Here is a 19,541-nt window from a genome sequence, read left to right on the forward strand (position 1 = left end):
AGTCCAGCAACGCTATTACAGCAGGCCTTGAAAATCTTAATATAGCTGAAGCACAAATAAGACCTTAAAACAGCATGTATGAAAATGATAGAGATCACTAAAGAAGAAACTGTTATCATTCATAACACAGGTGACCCAAGGACAGTCCCACAAGGAGTGGCAGTAGGTGACGTGAGGCCTCAGGACTCCTAGTAGGAGGGAGACCTTGGCAGGTGACACACAGACAGATGAGAGCTTCGGTATAGACTTTATAGTGGGTTATGGAGGTAGAGGGGAAGAGGAAAAGGGAGAGACACAAAAGTGGCCTCTCTAGAAGACATACTAAGAAGAGAAACACACACACACACACACACACAGAGAGAGAGAGAGAGAGAGAGAGAGAGAGAGAGAGAGAGAGAGAGAGAGAGAGAGAGAGAGAAGGCTGGAGAGGAGGCCTGAGATCCCCTTGCTTTGGATGCAGGAAGGAGGAGATTGGAGTGGACAGGGTTTTTCTTTTAAATGGACAGTGTACCCAGGTAATAGGCCAGGCCAGCATATTTACTTTTACAACATAAAAGAATAAACATCTTAAGTAATGCAGGAAAACACAAACAACAGAAATAAATAAATAAATCCCATTTTAAAAATACAGGAAAATACAAACAGTGGAAAGAAATGTATAAAACTATTTAGGATCTGAAAATCAAAATAGAAACAATAAAGAAAACCTAAACTGAAGCAATTCTGGCAATGAAAAAATCAGGAATTCAAACAGGAACCACAGAGACAAGCTACACAAACAGAATACAAGAGATAGAAATAAAATCTTAGAAATTGAAGATACATAGAGGAAATGGATACATTTGGTAAAGAAAATGTTAAATCTAAAAAACTCCCAACACACAACATCCAGAAAATCTGGGACACTGAAAAGATTAAATCTAAGAATAATAGGAACAGAGGAAGGAGAAGAAATAGAGGACCAAACACAAAAACTCTTTTCAGCAAAATCATAGAAAAAAATTTTTCCTAACCTAAAGAAGGATATCCCTATCAAGGTACAAGAAAGAAACTTACAAAACAACAAATAGATTGGATCAGAAAAGGAAGTTCCCTCACCACACAATAATCAAAACACTAAATATACAAAACAAAGAATATTAGGAGTAACTTGCGTGGTGAGGGAACTCCCTTTTCTGATCCAATCTATTTGTATAGATAAAAGGGCTCACAATCTTCCCAGTACATCGGATTATTGCTGATATTCAGCAGCTTTAAATGGTTGGCTTGAGTGCACTCAGCTAGAAACTTGAAATCATTGCAAGAAAGTTCACAGAATGTTAGATGTAAGAAATTCAAACTGGTTGGTAGGACTCTTCAGAGAGAAAACAGAAAAGGATTTCTAAAAGAAATGTGGACTCGAAGAGGAGAACTATATCTGTGAAACTAGAACAAACCGTTTTGCTCATCATCAGCAAATGATGTGAGCTTTCACACAATAGTCTTGTGGGTCTGTGAGAGATACTTTACCACCCTGGCAAATACTAGTTTAACTTTTACAATATGTTGAACATATTCTTATAAAGTTGTGTGAAAAACTTAGTGAAAATACTATCAACTTAGAAAATACAACATAACCAAAGGGGGAGCTAGTTCACCTGCTCAGAAGAGAGGGGACAGAAGGAGCAACCAACTAGAAACTCCCTTTGACCAGTCCATAAATAACAGCCTTTCCAGTCATGGCCTGAACCTTGGAGATTTTCCTCATGATATGACATTACCATATACGAGTGTATGACTATGTGCACCTGTGCCGGAACATAAAGTCTTTCAATTCCCCCTCTTTAACTCTCAATGGCCAGAGGAGAACTGCATTGTTCCTTTGACCTCAATATTTCTGGAATGAGCTCAGTGCCTACATGCTCATCTGACTATGCTTTTTGTAACCCCATTTTTGCCTTCAACTATAGAACAATACCATTCTATGGCTGTTTTAAAACTCCCAGCATTGCCCATTCTGAGGTAGAAGGAGAAAGGGTTATGGGAAGCTTAAGGATATCTAAGAATTATCTCTCTCATCGTAAAAACAGGCTGCTATTGGAAACCCAGTATTTATCCCAGGCCCTTATCTCAGGACAGTTTCAACATGATCTGTGATGGCAAAAGAATACAAACTGAGTTCATTTAGATGGTCCATACACCTCAGCTGTGAGACACAATTCCAAAACCTTTCTCATTCAAAGGTCTACAAGGGACTTTAGACTGACAAAGTCTGCTCAGGTGTCCCAACTGAGTCAAAAGGATGAACTCACTCAGACAGCCCTGAAACACTGACAGGTGATCAAGGCATTTGAGATCTAAATGGTTCAGAGTGTTTCTACTATCACCCAATTTATAGATTTCCAAATCTCGGCAGCACAGGTGCAAAGAACCTGAACTCTCTTCTATTTTATTCAGAAGCAGAGCCAAATATTCACATTCCCTTAAGGTGCTACCGCTTCTGAGGGAAATGTTCACTCTTAATTCCATAGTCTTATTAGAGGGTTGAACCTCAGGATCTGAACTTGCAATAGGATACTGGTCCTTGATCTTCAAGATAGAGTGCTCCAACTGAGCACAGGAGAACAAGCATGCAGGTGACATAGTATTGATCTCCAGCAGACGATCTTGCAGCCAGAATCCTCCCTTAAATCTAGGATCCTCAGTTTAGGGCTCCTGTAGGGAAAAGAGAACACAGAACACTAAGAGCTAGAAACATTACTATAACCAAGCTGTATCAATGACAACACGTAGTGACAAAATCATCTTTCTTTTTTTTCTTCCTTTTGTCATTCCATACACCAAATACCAGCAAGATTTTGTCATGTTAATACTATATCCTTTACTATTTTCTGTAATCAACTAATGTTCATAATACCTTGATATCCCTGTTTTCATGAAACATCTCCGTTTTGTATATTTATCAACAGCAGCCTCTCTCACCTCTATAACAAAATTAAAACCCTCTGTAAGACATCAGAGTTTTTAAGATAACCACAACTGATGTACCAACCAACTCACATAGATTTTCATTATTCACTGTTACCTAACTATGAGAGATTATCTGGCCCCCACTTGCAATAAGTTCCAGGATAATGTTTTGTTACCTTACCATATACATATTATACACATTCTTATTGAAAAGCTGAGTTCTTGGCAGTAAGACCGGAAGACTGAAGGCATAAGTCATAAACAATGCCACACAAGTTTGGAATTATGATTAATAGGGTGGTATTTATTTAAAGGGGAAAAAAACTTACAGATCACCGTCAGCCCTCTGCGCAACCATGAAGGGAGTCTAGTCGCTGGCAGAGCAGGAAGTGAAGAGAAGAGGAGAGGGAAGTGGCCGCTTTTTTAAAGAGAGAGAGACCACACCCCAATGGGCTGGTATCTCAGCAGCTATAGGCTGGAGGAACGGGAGGACCTCCCGCAACACCTCCCCCTTTTGTTTAAATAAGAGTTCTAAACCTACTATGAAATTATATACAATAAGTACAAATATCCTATTCTAACTAGCTTAGGTCTTGTATAATAAATAACTTGGCCAAGTCATGAGAGAAAGTAACTACATTTATATAGTCTTCAACCCCATCAAAGATCTGAGAAGGGAAATAATGTTACCTGGGTAATTAGGAAGTTCAGTAAAACAACTTCCAAAACATGCAACAAATCACAGAGACAACTAGCTACCTGGGCAATCACCCAAAGTCACGTTAGCAGCGTTGAAGCAACCAACTTTGGCTAAGGCCTAACATAACTGACATACCGTTTTCAAAGGCAAGCAACTTTTCAAAACTGTCTTACCCTGTCTAGGCAGGATATGACAGTCCTGTTTTATCCATTGATGCACGCTCTGTATCTTTGTCAGTGGTTGAGGTATGGGCATTTCTTTGCCCCAAGGCCAGTTCTGCCAAAAAGAAAGGCTCCAGGTGGAGTGTCTTTGGTGCTCAACATTCTCTCGGAGAATAGAGTGGTGTTGCCAGGAGCAATTGTGTCTCACTACCACAAAACTCTGAGTTAAGTTAAAGGTTATTTTCTACAGCTCTTTGAAGAAGTTGAAGATTATCTATCTATACTGAGTATAATCTCTATATATCTAAAGAAGCTGATTCGTCTAATTATAAAAGACAAACTTAGATGACTATTAGTCTATATAATTCTCAATATCTAACTTAAAGACTAAGACAATAAACGACTGTGAAACAAATGAGAACAATGACCTACAAATATAAACAATGTACAAATATACATTGCAGTAGGTAAATACATATCAATACACAAACATTATATAAGTATCTTAATCAGAGGTAGAAATGTACACTGCAATATGGTAAATATATACAATATATATATATCAATACAATATATGTCAATACATAAAAATGTTTTAAACAGAGGTAGAAACATGCATGCTTACAACAGTCAATATAATTTAACTTTGTATCAGTATACAAGAATCTATACCAATATATTTGTCTAAAAACAGTAACTCACAATTACAAATCTATTATCCCATCATCCCTCTTTTTTTTTTCAAAATGGTCCCTGAGCTTATAAAATTCCTCCCCTAACCCTCAATCTTATACTAATTATAATCAACCCCTAAATGATGTCCCTAAACCCAAGGGCAAACTTTACTGGGAAAGGGAACGTGGTCCTCTAGAATTACTTCCAACTGTCATGGGGGCGACGTTCTTTCTGGGGGATCCTGTGAAAGTAAAATGATGGTTAAATTTCAAGATCAATGTCTTTTAAAATTGCCAATAGTCTCTGAGTATTTTGTGCAGGTCTGGCCAAAATGTTGAATAAGATGTGCACCATTTCAACTAACCAAGTTGGAACTGTCTTGTGCAGCTGGTACCCAAAGCAGTTCTTGTAGTAGCGCTATCAGTATCATGACGTCATATCAACCAGGTGGACTTGTTGTTGTGGGGCCCGATCTTCTTCCTGGAAACTTCAAATGTCACTTCAGGAAAAACTCATTGTTCATTGTGAAAAACTTAAACATTAATCATATAGACATATACATATATATATATATATATATATATATATATATTCACTGAAAGGCATGATAGATATATTCAATGAAAAGTATGATAGATATGAAGAAAAGCAAAGATGTTTTCTAAACTCATATTTCTTTCTGTCCCATATCATGGCTCTTGATATGAGACCGAAACTCCAGAAACTCTGGGTTTTTCTCTAACTAACAGGCTTGGAATTGGAGAGGGACTGAGCCAGAGTCCAACTTCAAAACAAGCTTTATAAATTTAGAAATATGGTTTAATATATTTTACTTACACAACTCATTCAGTTTTCTTGATATTTCCTATTGGGCAGGTATTTTTCCATCTGTCAGTATCCAAACATCCAGGGTCCCTTGAATTTTTCAAAGATGAGTGTTTTCCTGTGGAGATAAGAACAGAACCCTGTCCCCATTCTATATGTTTTTCTTACCACCTGTATGAATATCATCATTGTGAATGAGTTGTCATTTCTCCTTTCCAAGAGGTTTCTCCTCTTCAAATCGACACTTTATTAATTTTGATGGTATCCACAATTTTTCTTCTCCTGTGGAAACAAGAGCAAAACCCCTTCCCCAACGTAGCACATATACTGGTTTCCATTGAGAGGTCAGCACATCTTTGAAATAAATCGGTTGATTTAGTTCAGCAGAATTTTCCATTATCCAATGTCTTTCTGCTGTTTTCATTCCATTCTCATTAGCATTAAGAAAATTCAAGTTTAATAAAGCATTATGTAATCTATTTCTGGGGGTATTTTCGGTCCCTTTCTGTTTGTTCAGCATATCCTTTATAGTACGATTTGATCTTTCTATAACTGCCTGACCTGTAGGATTATTTGGTATACCTGTAATGTGTTTTATATTATAATAATCAAAAAAGCGTTTCATTTTCTTAGATACATATGCTGGACCATTATCTGTCTTTATTTGTGCAGGTATACCCATGATGGCCATAACTTCCAATAAATGTGTGATTACTGAATCAGCCTTTTCTGAGCCCAGGGCAGTAGCCCATTGAAAACCTGAATACGTGTCTATGGTGTGGTGTACGTATTTTAATTTACCAAATTCCATAAAGTGGAACACATCCATCTGCCAGATTTCATTTCTCTTGGTGCCCTTTGGGTTACTCCCTGCAGGCAACAGTGTTTGATTATAGAAAGAACAAGTAGGACATCTCTATATAATGTCCTTAGCTTGTTGCCAAGTAATGGAAAATTCTTTCTTTAGGCCTTTACTATTGACATGATGCTTCTTATGAAATTCTGAGGCCTGCAACACACTTCCAATCAATAATTGATCAATCTCAGCGTTGCCTTGGGCTAGTGGACCAGGCAGACCTGTATGGGACCGGACAAAGCCTGTTCCTGATTATGTCTTGAACCTGGACAAACAATGAAGTAAACTCTGTGTCATCTGGTATAAATTCAGCGGTTTCAATATGCAAGATAACTCTTTCTGCATATTGTGAATCTGTAACTGTATTAAGAGGTTCTTTAAAATCCCTTAGCTCCATAAGAATGGCATATAATTCTGCCTTCTGGACAGAATTATAAGGGCTTTGTTCCACCTTACTCAATTCATCTGACTTGAAACCTGCTTTCCCTCATTTATTTGCATCAGTATAGAACGTACGGCCTCCAGTTATTGGAGCATCACGTACAATTCTAGGAAGAATTCAAGAAGTTCTTTTTAAGAGGTTAAGTCTACCACTTTTGGGATAGTTGCTATTAATTTCTCCCAAAAAATTAGCACAAGCTCTTTGCCACAGTTCGTTGTCTTCCCATAACTTTTTTTATTTCTTCAGTAGTAAAAGGCACTATAATTTCTGCTGGATATATAACTGCTAGTTGATGAAGTCTCAGGTTACCTTTTATAATTAACTCAGAGACTTTTTCCACATAAGTTTTTAATTTTTTACTTGGTTTATTAGGTATAAATGTCCACTCTAAAATAATATCTTTCCTCTGCATTAGAATCCCTGTAGGAGAAATTCTGGAAGGCAATATGACTAGGATGCAGCTAAGATTTGGGTTCACCCTATCCACATGTGCCTCCTGTAATTTTTCCTCAGTCATTGTCAGTTCCTTTTCTGCCTCAGCTGTCAGTTTTCTTGGACTATTCAAATCTTTATCACCATCTAAGGTTTTGTTCAAATGAACTATTACATCAGGTGTTATCCCAACAGCTGGTCGTAGACTGGAAATGTCTCCTAACAATCTTTGGAAGTCATTAAGAGTCTTTAACCGGTCTCTCCTAATTTGTGCCTTTTGCATTTTAATTTTCTCTAACCCTATTCTGTAACCTAGGTAATTAATAGAATTTCCTCTTTGAATCTTTTCAGGGGCAATTTGTAATCCCCACCTAGGCAAGACTTTCTTTACTTCTTCAAACATCCTTTCTAAAGTATCTTTATTTTAATCAGATAACAAGATGTCATCCATGTTTGGGGAATTGTTTACGAATTATTTCCAATGGCTTACATACAAAATATTGGCACAATGTAGGACTATTGAGCATACCCTGTGGGAGGATAGTCCATTGATAACTCCCATTAGGCTGAGAATTATTATAAGTAGGCACTGTGAAGGCAAATTTTTCTCTATCCTTTTCTTGTAACGGTATAGTGAAAAAACAATCTTTCAAATCAATAACTATAAGAGGCCATCCTTTTGGTAACAGAGAAGGCAAAGGAATTCCAGATTGTAGTGGGCCCATAGGTTGAATTACTTTGTTGACAGCTCTTAAATCTGTCACCATTCTCCATTTACCAGATTTCTTTTTTACAACGAACACAGGAGAATTCCAAGGGCTGGTTGATTCTTCAATATGGTGAGCATCTAGTTGCTCTTGCACCAGCTGTTCCAATGCCTGTAATTTATCTTCAGCTAGAGGCCACTGTTTGATCCATATTGGCTTCTCAGTTAGCCATTTTAAATGTAGGGCTGTTGGTACCTCTAAAGGTTTGGTATTTGCTGTATGTTCTTGGACAGCCTGAATGGCTGGTGACCTTTTTCCATAATACCTCATCATATCCTTCCCAGAATAATGAGTTCCTGGAAATACAGGAATGTTAATCTGGGTATTCCATTGCTGTAGCAGGTCACGGCCCCATAAATTTATGGCAATATTGGCTATATATGGACTTAGTCTTCCTATTTGCCCTTCGGGCCCTATGCATTCAACCCATCTTGTGCTTTGTTTTACACGAGATAGGGTTCCAATTCCCAGGAACTGAACATCTACCTCTTGAAGAGGCCAATTCAGATGTCAAGATTCTGGGATAATGATACTTACATCCACACCTGTGTCTAATAAGCCTTCAATAAAAGTGCCATTTATACAGACTCTTAGCTTTGGTCTTTGATCGTTAATAGAAGTCTGCCAAAATATATGTTTACTCTGTCCTACTGGGTTTTTTGACTCATCCTCCACGTGTAATTCATCATTTAGACCAGTATTACTTTTTACAGCAGAAATTGGAGCTTTTAATTTTCTTGGTGAGGCATGTTCTCCACTGTGACTGGGAATGACTGGGCCACTGTTGGCTTGGGGGCCTGCGAGAGGCCCCTCAAGGAGTTACCCGATGATATAGGATTGCCCTGTCTGTCTGTTGTTGACCTGCATTCGTTGGACCAATGCCGTCTTTAATGCATCTCCTACATATACCTGAAGGCCGAGGTCTCCTATTTTTGTCATTCCCAGAAGAGATATTATTACTAGAAATTCTGTGCCTGCAATCCCTTTGCAGATGTCCTAATTTACCCCAATAAAACACCTGGCAATTTGATGTCTCCTTATTGCTTTGGAAATGTCTTCTCCTACCCAAGATTCATCATTATAGCTAAACGTCTCAATATTCATTGTATGCTGAATCCATCAACTGATATAATGGGAGCTCACCAAGGCCTGCTGGACTGGCACTGAATGAGCATGTGATCAGACTGGACTCTCTGAATATGGCTGACAATGAGGGCTGACTGTGAAGCCAATGATAATGGCACTGGGTTTGATGCTACTGCATATACTGGCTTTTTGAGAGCTTAGTCTGTTTGTATGCATACCTTAGTAGATCTGGCTGGAGGGGGAGGGCCTTGGACTTTCGACTAGACAGGGCATCCTGACTTCTCTTAGGACTAGAGAGGGATAAGGATGGGACATGAGGGGAGTGGAAGGGAAATGGGAGGAAGTGGAAATTTTTCATAAATAAATTAATACTTAAAAAAAAGAATTCTCAGGGGAACAATCATGAGGATGCCTTCCTGGGAAGATAAATGTCAGTGTAGGAAGAAGCAGCAGCTCTAATGGCTTTGCCCCAGGAATTCTCAGCCTACTTGTTCCTTCGAATATGCTGAGAGAACATTGAGAGAAACACAGTACAGAGTCTTAAAGTGGGAAGTGGAAAAAGGATTGAAGTCATACAACAAAGGTCCCATGTCTTATTAATCTTCCTGAGTATCTAAACAGCTTGATGTGAAAAGGGGAACAATGTTTTTCCATGATGTATCTCCGTGCAAGAAACAGCTTGACCTCCTTGAATTCTTAATATAAATCCTGGTTTTTCTCAACACTGCTATTCAGGCATTGCTGGAAACAGCTTATTTAGCCTCAGTCACTGACACAAATGATATTACCTTTGACAATGGATCTAAGTGTCAAGGTAAATTTTCTGTTTTTCTTTGAGGTCACAGCTCTTTTTATTTGCTTAAACTGTGACTGGGAAATACTCTTTCCTCAGACCTTGCCAAGTGAAACATGATACAGCAATGTACATTTAAAAACAGTTTTGAAAAGAACCATTTACTAGGTAACTCAATTACAACACTTTTATTGATCATAAACATAGGGCACTGTACTGAAGGGGAAAAGCAGACACCCTCACATGTGCGCTCTCTACCTTTTACAAACGTTCAGAGAGAATACTTTGGAGAGCAACATTCAGAACCGTCTTAAGACCCCAAATGCTCCGCAAGCGTGGCTTCCATATCCTGCATACTTTTGGTAAGAGTGTGACAGGGAACCCAGACAGGAAAAACATTTTTTAAAAAATCAACTAAGGCAGATTACAAATGATTTCCATTCACAAAAGAATTCAAAACATCTCCTTCATCTGTTTAAAAACAAGGTCAACAGTTAGTAAGGGCCTTTAACAGTCATTTGCAACATCGGTCTCTTTATCATGAGGAGTTGGAGAACCGACTTAAAATCATAGAAGCAGGTGGTTAAATACAAAATCTGTAAGTGATAACCCTTCATAAATATAAGACATTGATAAAAGCGGAGAATTCTGGGCACAGAAATAAAGTTTTTGCTGAAGAAAAAAAACAACCCATTGCTTAAGGTAACAGAGCTAAGCATTTTCCTATCTTGGAATGATTCTGATAATCATGTCCCTAAAGACTGAGTATCTCCTGACACATTTCCTTATCAATTGTACAATCACCTGCTCCAACACTAGTGTGTGAGCCTCCTCCCTCTCCCCAATGCCACCTCCATTAACATAGTGGTGCAACTACATTTTCTTTTCAGGGAAAATGTTCCAATTTCCAAACACAGCTCTCTTCAGTGTTACTGCAAATAGCTTGAAGGTTTTTAACTTGTTCAACTTGGTTTTCAGCACTAATAAATCTCAACATTGTAAGCTGCATGGAATAAAAACAAAATACTCTAAACCTTCACACTAGTAAGTAGATTAAAAACCATTTGAAATATACAAGAAATATCAGGATTTAGTACTTCCCCCTATGCTTTGAACAATGTAATTTCCAACATTATTACTGCATGAAGTTCAAAGTAGGCCTTAAAGACAGGAACTTTCTGTAATAAAAAAAAAGTGTAAAGAAACAAAATGAATTGTAAAGTCTTTTGCAAGAATAGGTGTTTGGACGCTGGTGAGGAAAAAGATTTTCATTCTTCATTGTACACCTGACACCTATAGGAGAAACCTTATATTTATTTATTTATTTATTTCTTTCTTTCTTTATTTATTTATTTATTTAAGATTTCTGCCTCCTCCCCGCCACCGCCTCCCATTTCTTTAACATCTGCAACACTAGTAATATATAATAATCATGGACGTGGTAAAATGAAAAAGCAACTCCCACTAAAAATACTTGTATTCTTCCTAGAGAAACCAAGAGATAGGAGTGCTATGCAAAAGAGTCCACATGCACGTCAAAACATGTGCATTCTACTGAAGGCTAGGAATGGGAAGATGGGTTTCTAGTGTCTGCGAAGAGCTTCAACATCTGCATTCATAACCAGCATCCTGCTTGAGTTACCTCTGGCTTCAGTACGTTGCAAACAAGTCATAGGTTTGGGGAGTTCAGGGAGGTACCTGTTGTCAGCAACTTCATGTTTAGAATATGCTTCAGCTGTTTTTGAGCTATAGAAAATGAACACCCCTGAAATGGAACATTTTTACCAAGAGGAAAATGGATTTGTTCTTATTAATCAGGACTATTCTGCAGAACTGAAAACCATGGAAAGGTGACAAGGAGGCTCACAAATATAAAGGAATCCTGACTTTTACCTGGATAACACTTTTAAAAAGATAAAAAATGTATTACATAAGAGCCACAAATAGTGAAATCTGCTTATATTAAAAAAATAGGTGAAGCTTTGTTTGGACATTATTTCCTTGCAGTACATATTCTTTGTAAACAACTACCTAATTTACAATTTCATTGCCTTGACACTTAGCCAGAGGAAAACATGTAAGAATGAACTTTGAAATAATCTGTACTGCTAAGGTGGTACCAGTGAGGGTAAGCAGATTTGAGTAAAGCAGTTTCTAGAATCCCAGCTAGTCTGGGTAGTTAGCTCATTTGGTGAAAGGCCAGGGATGTGCCTGCTCAATCCACCTTCTCTTCTGGCCTGGCAGCTTTCTCTGGGGAACCAACAAAGCTAATTTTAACCCCAATTAGTCTTAAAAGAAAAACCAGGCAAGAGTACTGGGGTTATCACATTCTAGTCTTACCACTAAAAAAGAACAATAAAGTGTGTGTCCATAGATGTGAGCCAGCCATCTCATCTTCACATATGGGCAACACAATTAGAATTTGAATTTCAAATAACCCAACATGCCTCACTGTCAATAAAAGATAATATCTTAGTTTATGAATATGTCTTTCAAAAGTGGCATGTTGGATCTGCTAGGTACAGCAATGAAATATTGACAAGCGTGCACTATTACCAGAGATGATGAATCTCGAAAACAAGCAAACGAGACTTTTCCAAAAGCACACCCATCTGTACCAACTGAAATCCCTACTTTAAAATTGGTTTAGAAGTCTCTTTCTTCCACCTTCTCTTTTTGAGAAGCAGATTGTAAAAACATCAATTTAACTTGTGCTAGGTGGTAGTGGTTTGTTTTTTAAACCAAAAACAGCTCTGCCACATTTGTTGATCTTCTGCTTCATCTATTCAAGTCGAATACTGGGTCAAGCTGCTGTGGCTGTCACTGTAGGAAACCAGTTCATGCCTATACCACTGTCATCATGAAAATGTTCCATTCTCCAGAACAGTGTTCTCACCCTCTATGACTTTCTGCCTAAATCCAGGTTAAAATCCTTGATTTCCATTGGGATTTAGCGCAGTTTGATTCTACATGGTCCTTTCTTTCCATGTCACAGTAGCTGTTCTCAAATACATTTAATAGAGATATGTTCTGCTCTCATCACCCATACACTTACAAAAGCAGGTTGGCACTTTGTTTAGTGTGTTTGCTTTACTATGCCAGCTCACAAAAAGCAGTTCTCATTTCTAAGCACGGTACTTTACAATGTTGCGTGTGTTAATACAATAGTGCATTGGGAAAGCACTGAGCCTCTACAAAATAGCTTTACCTTTTGAAACAAACGAATGTGATTTTTTTCACTTACACAAGAATAGGCTTTTTAATATTTCCACAAGATAAATATCTCAATGAAACTCTATGTTCACTCGATTGTGTGCCACAGTGATGGCCTTAGGACAGTTAATACACTTAGAAGATCCTAACTGTTTAGTGTTATTTACACTGGTATATCCATCATCCCCTAATCTGGAAGGTGAACAAACAATACTCAGAATGTGACTGAATTTGTGTCAATAACTGGGAACGGTATAGTTTTAATTAATCCCTTACTAAACACAAAATGGAACTTAGTCTTGAGTGGGAATTTTCTTCATGCCCCTCTTATGGCCTTGCAAACCTAAAAAGAGCTCAACATGATAAAGGAGCCCCTGCTAAGGCAGACCTTATGGTAAGAAAGGGAAAATGACAAGTGTACATGGGTAATTATCAGTAACAGGTTAGCAATTATCTGGCACTGAAATCAAACACTGAAGTCCTAAAACGTCACGTCTGAAATATTCTTTCTATCCTAAAAGAGAAACTAGAGAAAAGACACGATTCCCTCAGAAAGCAATGACTCGATTCAGGTTGTGATTTTATATTTAAGCACCGTGAGATAAAGGAAGCGATTTCCATTTGCCAGTCACTATTCCAGCAACACAGCTTCGAGAGTTCTGTTCTCATTAACAATCCTATGTCTGTTCCAGGAAGAAAAGACAACCCTGTGACGAATGGGACAGGTGTTATTCTCCGATAACCAGCGGTCGATGCAGTGAACGTGGTACTCATGGGAGCAAGGTAGCTCACGAAGTTTGTCGCCTTCTGTATATTCGGTGATGCAAATAGTACATGTCTTCAATGCATCGTTTTCACCAAAACTTCTCGTTGCCAAGTTATTAATCTGGACATTGGTGGGTCCTCTAGTTAGGTGGTTGTCATTAAAGGGGTAAAGTCAGGTTGCTTCAATACCTCCTTCAAACATCTGTGAGATACTTTCTGAATATTCATCAATGGAACTGGAGCCAGGGTTGTAGCTGGAGACAGAAGCAGAGTTGTTACCACCAGAGCTCCCTCTTCCACTCCATGGAAGCTCACCAAAAGCTGTTGTTCTCTGCCTTAACCTGGTTTGAATCGTAGAGATGTAGTTTCCCTTGATCCACTATTGAAGATTGTAAGAGTGGAAAACCTGGGAGTACTCGCAGAGGTTCTCCCAGCTGCACGTTCAGAAAGTGTAAAGGTGCCTATAAAACCTCCAGGGTCACTTTCATAAGTGACCGTGTTGTTTGGGATCTGAGACCTTGACCGAGTTCTGCTAGCTATGCCATCTCTCTGCCGGTCTTCTGCCAGCAGAACTCTTCTGACTTGAAGGTCTCTGGTTGGTGGTCTTTGACCAGATCCTGCCGCTTCACCATTGTATCTGTGTCTGAAGAGCTTGTCCCTTGAGCAGCAGAATTTCTAGACCCAGAAGCCACAAAACGACTTCTACCTAGCAACTCAGATCCAGTTATCTGGTGTCTCAAAGTCCCATGGTGAGGGCCTCTAGAACTTCCCTCGATCTCGTTTACCAAAGGCTGCTCAAAATCTGAGATGAGATGCTATGATGAGATCTTCGTGGAATTTCATTTGCTGGGTGCAGAGAAGACCTACTTCTTTCAGCTCTGGCTCTGGTTCTTCGCTGGTATTCTGGTTTCGGGCTTCTTGCCCTCCTCCGACCTCTGGTGGATGGCACATCTGTTAATGCTTCAGCAGAACTGTGTTCTGACCTAGGTGTTCTGGCAGATGATGTCTCAGATGCTGAATTTTCCACTTGCCTTTGGAGGCTCCGATCCATGTTTTCTACACTAAGACGTGTAGCAGATGGTTCATTTTCATTCTCTGAGGTTTGGCTTCCATTATTGCGGTTAACATTTGTCTCTAAACTGAATCTGAAATCACCACTGTTTGGATTAGTGTGGCTCACTGCCCTCCCGGACTGCTTTCCTCTCTGACCACTTCTTGTTGTATTGCCAGTCTGTCTGACAGAGCTAAGCCAATCTATTATGGAGTCACCATTGGACTCGTCATCTGAAGAGTCTCCATTTTGTTCTGAGCTCTGCGGCGGCCATGGCAGCTACAGCGGCGATGGCGGCCCCTCTTTAATTTGCTGTAGTCTTCTGAACAGCTCCTCCCCAGTACTTTGACCTGGGGTGCCTAGCAAATTGTTGTTTCTCAGAAGTCGATAGTCTTCTCCACTCAGATTATTTACAAATCGATAGAAAGCTTCTTCCCGATCCAAGCGATCCACTTGCCTTCTGCGCTGTGCTACAGATTGGTCATTTCCTTGATCGCGAGAATCTGAGTTTTCCATCTTGATGAACAAGTGGACGATTATCTGTCTGTTGTGACATAGTACTGAAATCCAATCAACTGGACCTTCAGTTTTCTTCACTAGGCTTCGGTGGTCTGGCCAGGAGGGGACTGGCTGGGCTCTGCCGCCTCCGCTGCCTGCGAGGCTGCCTAAACTCTGCTGTGTGCCTGCCTCCTGCTCTCTAGCCAGCCTCAGAATGCCTGGGAGAGACCCGCCTCTAGCCCAGCACCACCCCATTCTGAGACATAGCTCCAGCAACCATTATCTTCCCCATTGTTAGCTAGCAGTGACAGAAATCCACTCAGGATAACTTTTCTTAAAGTCACCCCCAAATTACCTATTGAATGTATTTCAGGTCCCCTTTCTCAGCTACTCCACAGAACTCAAGAAGTCCTATTTAGAAAGCAGATGGTTCAGCCAAAGCGTACCAGGTGGGCCTGGGGAAGAGTGACTGGTAGTCCTACTCGTAGGACAAACCCACTCTTCTTGTAAGGCTGGCATCACGCTGGGGAATTTAGTGAGATAGTGACTGCTTCATGATAGGTGGGCACTGCACAGGATGCTCATTGTACCCTTCCCTAATCACAGTGGCTAGGTGCCATCATGAGAAGGAACCAAGGGGTTGACCTTCGCTACTCTGGTGTCATGAGAACAAGGATTATGTCTGCTACAGCCCTCAAGTGTGAGATAGCTGTAGGCACTATTACAGAGAACGGGAAAGCAGATATGGACATGCTGATCCTTTCAGGTTGGCATCTGATTAGGGTGCTAAGGGGAATGGTGGTTTCTAGCCCAGCCCTCCATGTAAGTGTAAGGAACTGTTACTGTCACCCGAGGTCGGCAGGAAGTTTGACTTCTAGAGGTACCTTTCTGCCATGCATTTCACTACTGGCAGGATGAAAAACAGAAAGATCAGCCCCCTTCCTCCCACAGAGCATTCACTGAGGGACGACTTATGAAAACACAGAGCCTGAGCCTCCTGCTCAGATCTCAGTCCTCTCTTTGCTCCCCTTCCCCACTCTTCAAAGTTCAGGGGCCTCTCATCAACTTGGTAAGTAGGCAGAGCCTGAAACATTAACTCTGGAGAAGGTGGAACATGGGAGCACCTGCATAGCCCTAAGGCTTGGAAAGCAGAGTGCGTGTAGTAGATGCTGTTGCTATACAAAGAAGAGATGCTCCCAAAGAAGATGGACATGTTGAATGCCTGACCCTTGGCTAGTCCGGGATCAGCAGTTTCATAAATGGTAGACAAGGCAAGAGAACTCTATTTAAACACACCACTCTTTGCTCCTAGCAGACTCCAATGTTGGGAGACCCAGAGAGAAATCACACACTGATGTAGGTGGGTCTTCTATCTATCTGTAGCTTTCATTGGTTAATTAATTAAGAAAACTGCTTGGCCTGATAGGTCAGAACATAGGTAGGTGGGGAAGACAGAACAGAATGCTGGGAGGAATAAGGCAGTGAGACAGACGCCATAGCTCACCTCTCCAAGATGGACGCAGGTTAAGATCCTTCCTGGTAAGCCACCAGCTCGCGGTGCTACACTGAGTAAGAGAAATGGGTTAATCAAGATGTGAGAATTAGCCAGTCAGAGGCAAGATAATTGTAGTTACTCTCTACATTATTTAGTCTCCTTGAAATAGAATGTTTAGCAAAACTTTTGTTATATGTTTCTTGCTTAATATTGGTTGTTGTTTGTAATTTTATATTTGGTATCTGTTCCTACTGTATACAGTTGTATCAGGTTTAGTTCAATTTTGTTTAGAGAAAGGGGGAGATGATGGGGGACTTCAGCCAATCACATGCTGCTTAGGGTGTCCCCTGGGGCCACAGATAGCCAATAAAAGCATCCATGTGCTCTACCTCTCTCTCTTTGTGTCCCTGTTCTCCTGAATCGCTGGAACCCTGGTTTTGTAAGTTTCCTTTCTTCTGTTTATTAAAGCTGAATATTATTTTAAGTTGGTTTGGTTAATTCCAACTTCTGATTGGCCTTGCCCATCAACACACAAATGTGATGTAAAAATTAGTTAATCAGAGGAATTAGTATGATGTGTTGAGATTTCCTATGCCAGACTTAGTCCATCACTTCTGATTTCAGGTCCCTGCAGCTCCTCAGGGTATAGACAGAATGCAGCCAGATTCTCTGAGAGGATGTAAGACAAATGGCATCTAACCTAGTTCCCAGTAGAGCCCTTGTTCCCCCTTGGAACCTCATGAGCACAGACTTCACTGTCCACGTTTCTATTGGCATTTTGGTCTTCCCATATTCCACCCATTATGCTTTACGTACAGTGTCCGAGGACTTTTCTAGCCAACAACTCAGAACTCTTCTACATTCCTCCAGTGACCTTATTTCTAAGGCCTATGGACTGCAAGGTCCCATTTATAACAATAATGATTCCCACCCTGGTACCAAGGTTCTGGCCTTATTTCATTTCTCATTTTCCTGACAAAATACCAGACCAAAGTACCTTCAGAAGACAAGGGCATAATTTGTGCAGGCTTTGGAGGGAATACAGCCCGTCATATTGTGATACCATGGCAGTGACAGTGGCTCCAGCTCTTGTGGCAGACTGTTGCGACAGCTCTTTATAATGTGCCAGTGGTGATGAGGCAGAGAATGATGATGCTCTGCTCAATTTGCTTTTCCCTTTTGTCCTCTTTGCTCACTCTTTGAGCCCAGGCCATTGACTGGTGCCGCCGACATTCCCCGGGTGTATTCCCTAAGAGCTGTCTCTCTAGAAATGTACTACTCGACTGGCCCAAATTCACTTATGGTGGCAAGAAAGATCAACCACATAATCATAATGAAGACCATGTACGCCAGCCTCTCACCAGCATTGTACTAAATGCGAGGAAACTGAAAGCATTTCATTTTGAAAAAGAAGGTGAAAAGTCCACTTTCTTCACTCTTACTCAATGCAGTGCTGAAATCTTAGTCAAAGCAATAAGACAAGAGACAGAAGCCAAAAGAAAACAGAAGTAGTCAAATTACCTCTCAGATACTGTACTTGAAAGATCCAAAGGAGTACTAGATCTCATAAGCATTTTCAGTAGCAGAATACCAAATAAACCTATAGAATTAGATTTTTCTCTTTATAAATACTGAGCTTACTGAGAAAGAAATAAAACAATTCCTTTAGCAATTGCAAAAATAGAAATACCTAGGAGACTGGACTAGAGAGATGGCCTACTGATAAGAGACCATGCTTCTCTTCCAGAGAACTAGAGTTTGGGTAGCTGACAATTTCCTCCATTTCAAGTTCCTTGAGATTCAGTGCTATCTTCTGTGCATTGAGGGCACTCGCATACACACAGCTATACACAAAAACACATAATTATACATAATTAGACAAACAAAATAAGTCAAAAATTAACTGCCTAGGAATAAACCTAAATTTTAAGCTAAAAGTTTGTTCAAGGCACCTGAAATTATAATGAAGCTGCGTGGTGGTAGCACATGCTTTTAATCCCAGCACTCTTGGAGGCAGAGGCAGGCAGATCTCTCTGAGATTGAGGCCAGCCTCCTCTACAGAACGAGTTCCAGGACAGATTCCAAAGCTACACATAGAAACCCTGTCTTGAAAAAACAAAATGAAGACACGTGCAATTAAAATTTTATTGTATTTTCCACTTCTTTCTTTGTGTGTGCGTGTGTACACATTCACTTCTTTCTTTGTGTGTGTATACACATTCACTTACCACTGTGAGTGTGTACAGGTCTGAGAAAAACTTCAAAATAGCTCCCAGGAACTGAATGGTGCTTTTCAGACTTAGGAGCATATGCCATTACCTGCTCAGACATCTCTTTAGCCCTACAATTAAAAATGTAAAACAACAATTAGCAATTTTTATAGGAGGGGGAGGGGAGAGGGTGAGTAGAGGAGTGGGAGGATGGGAGGAAGTGGAAATTTTGAATGATATTATTTATAAAGCAATAAAAAACCAAACAAATACAAAAGTAAAATGTAAAACATTTGGCCTGGAGAGATGGCTTGGCAATAGAGCACTGGCTGCTCGTCAATTCCCAGCACCCAGCTCACAACTGACCAGTTCCAGAGGATCTGACACCTTCACACCAAAGCATATAAAATATATTTTCATAAATAATAAAAAGATTTAACAGACCAAAGAAACAATTTGAAGAATGACTTTCTGATATGAATTTAAAAATTAATATTGTGAAAATGGTGATCTTACCAAAAGCAATTGACAGATTCAGTGCAATCCCAATCAAAATTAAAATGTTATTCTTCTCAGAATTCCTAAAGATCTTCCAAAATTCACACAGAGACACAAAACATCAC

The 19,541-nt window shown here is 39.8% G+C and overlaps 2 pseudogenes; both read right to left on the minus strand.

Annotated features, from left to right (window-relative positions):
- Window positions 1–2,000: 2,000 nt before the first annotated feature.
- On the minus strand, window positions 2,001–12,298 carry LOC142840317 (uncharacterized; annotated as a pseudogene).
- Window positions 12,299–13,530: 1,232 nt separating this feature from the next.
- On the minus strand, window positions 13,531–15,231 carry LOC142840318 (E3 ubiquitin-protein ligase RLIM pseudogene; annotated as a pseudogene).
- Between the last annotated feature and the right edge of the window lie 4,310 nt (window positions 15,232–19,541).

Source organism: Microtus pennsylvanicus, chromosome X, assembly GCF_037038515.1.
Source record: "Microtus pennsylvanicus isolate mMicPen1 chromosome X, mMicPen1.hap1, whole genome shotgun sequence".
In the NCBI taxonomy this organism is placed as follows: domain Eukaryota; kingdom Metazoa; phylum Chordata; class Mammalia; order Rodentia; family Cricetidae; genus Microtus; species Microtus pennsylvanicus.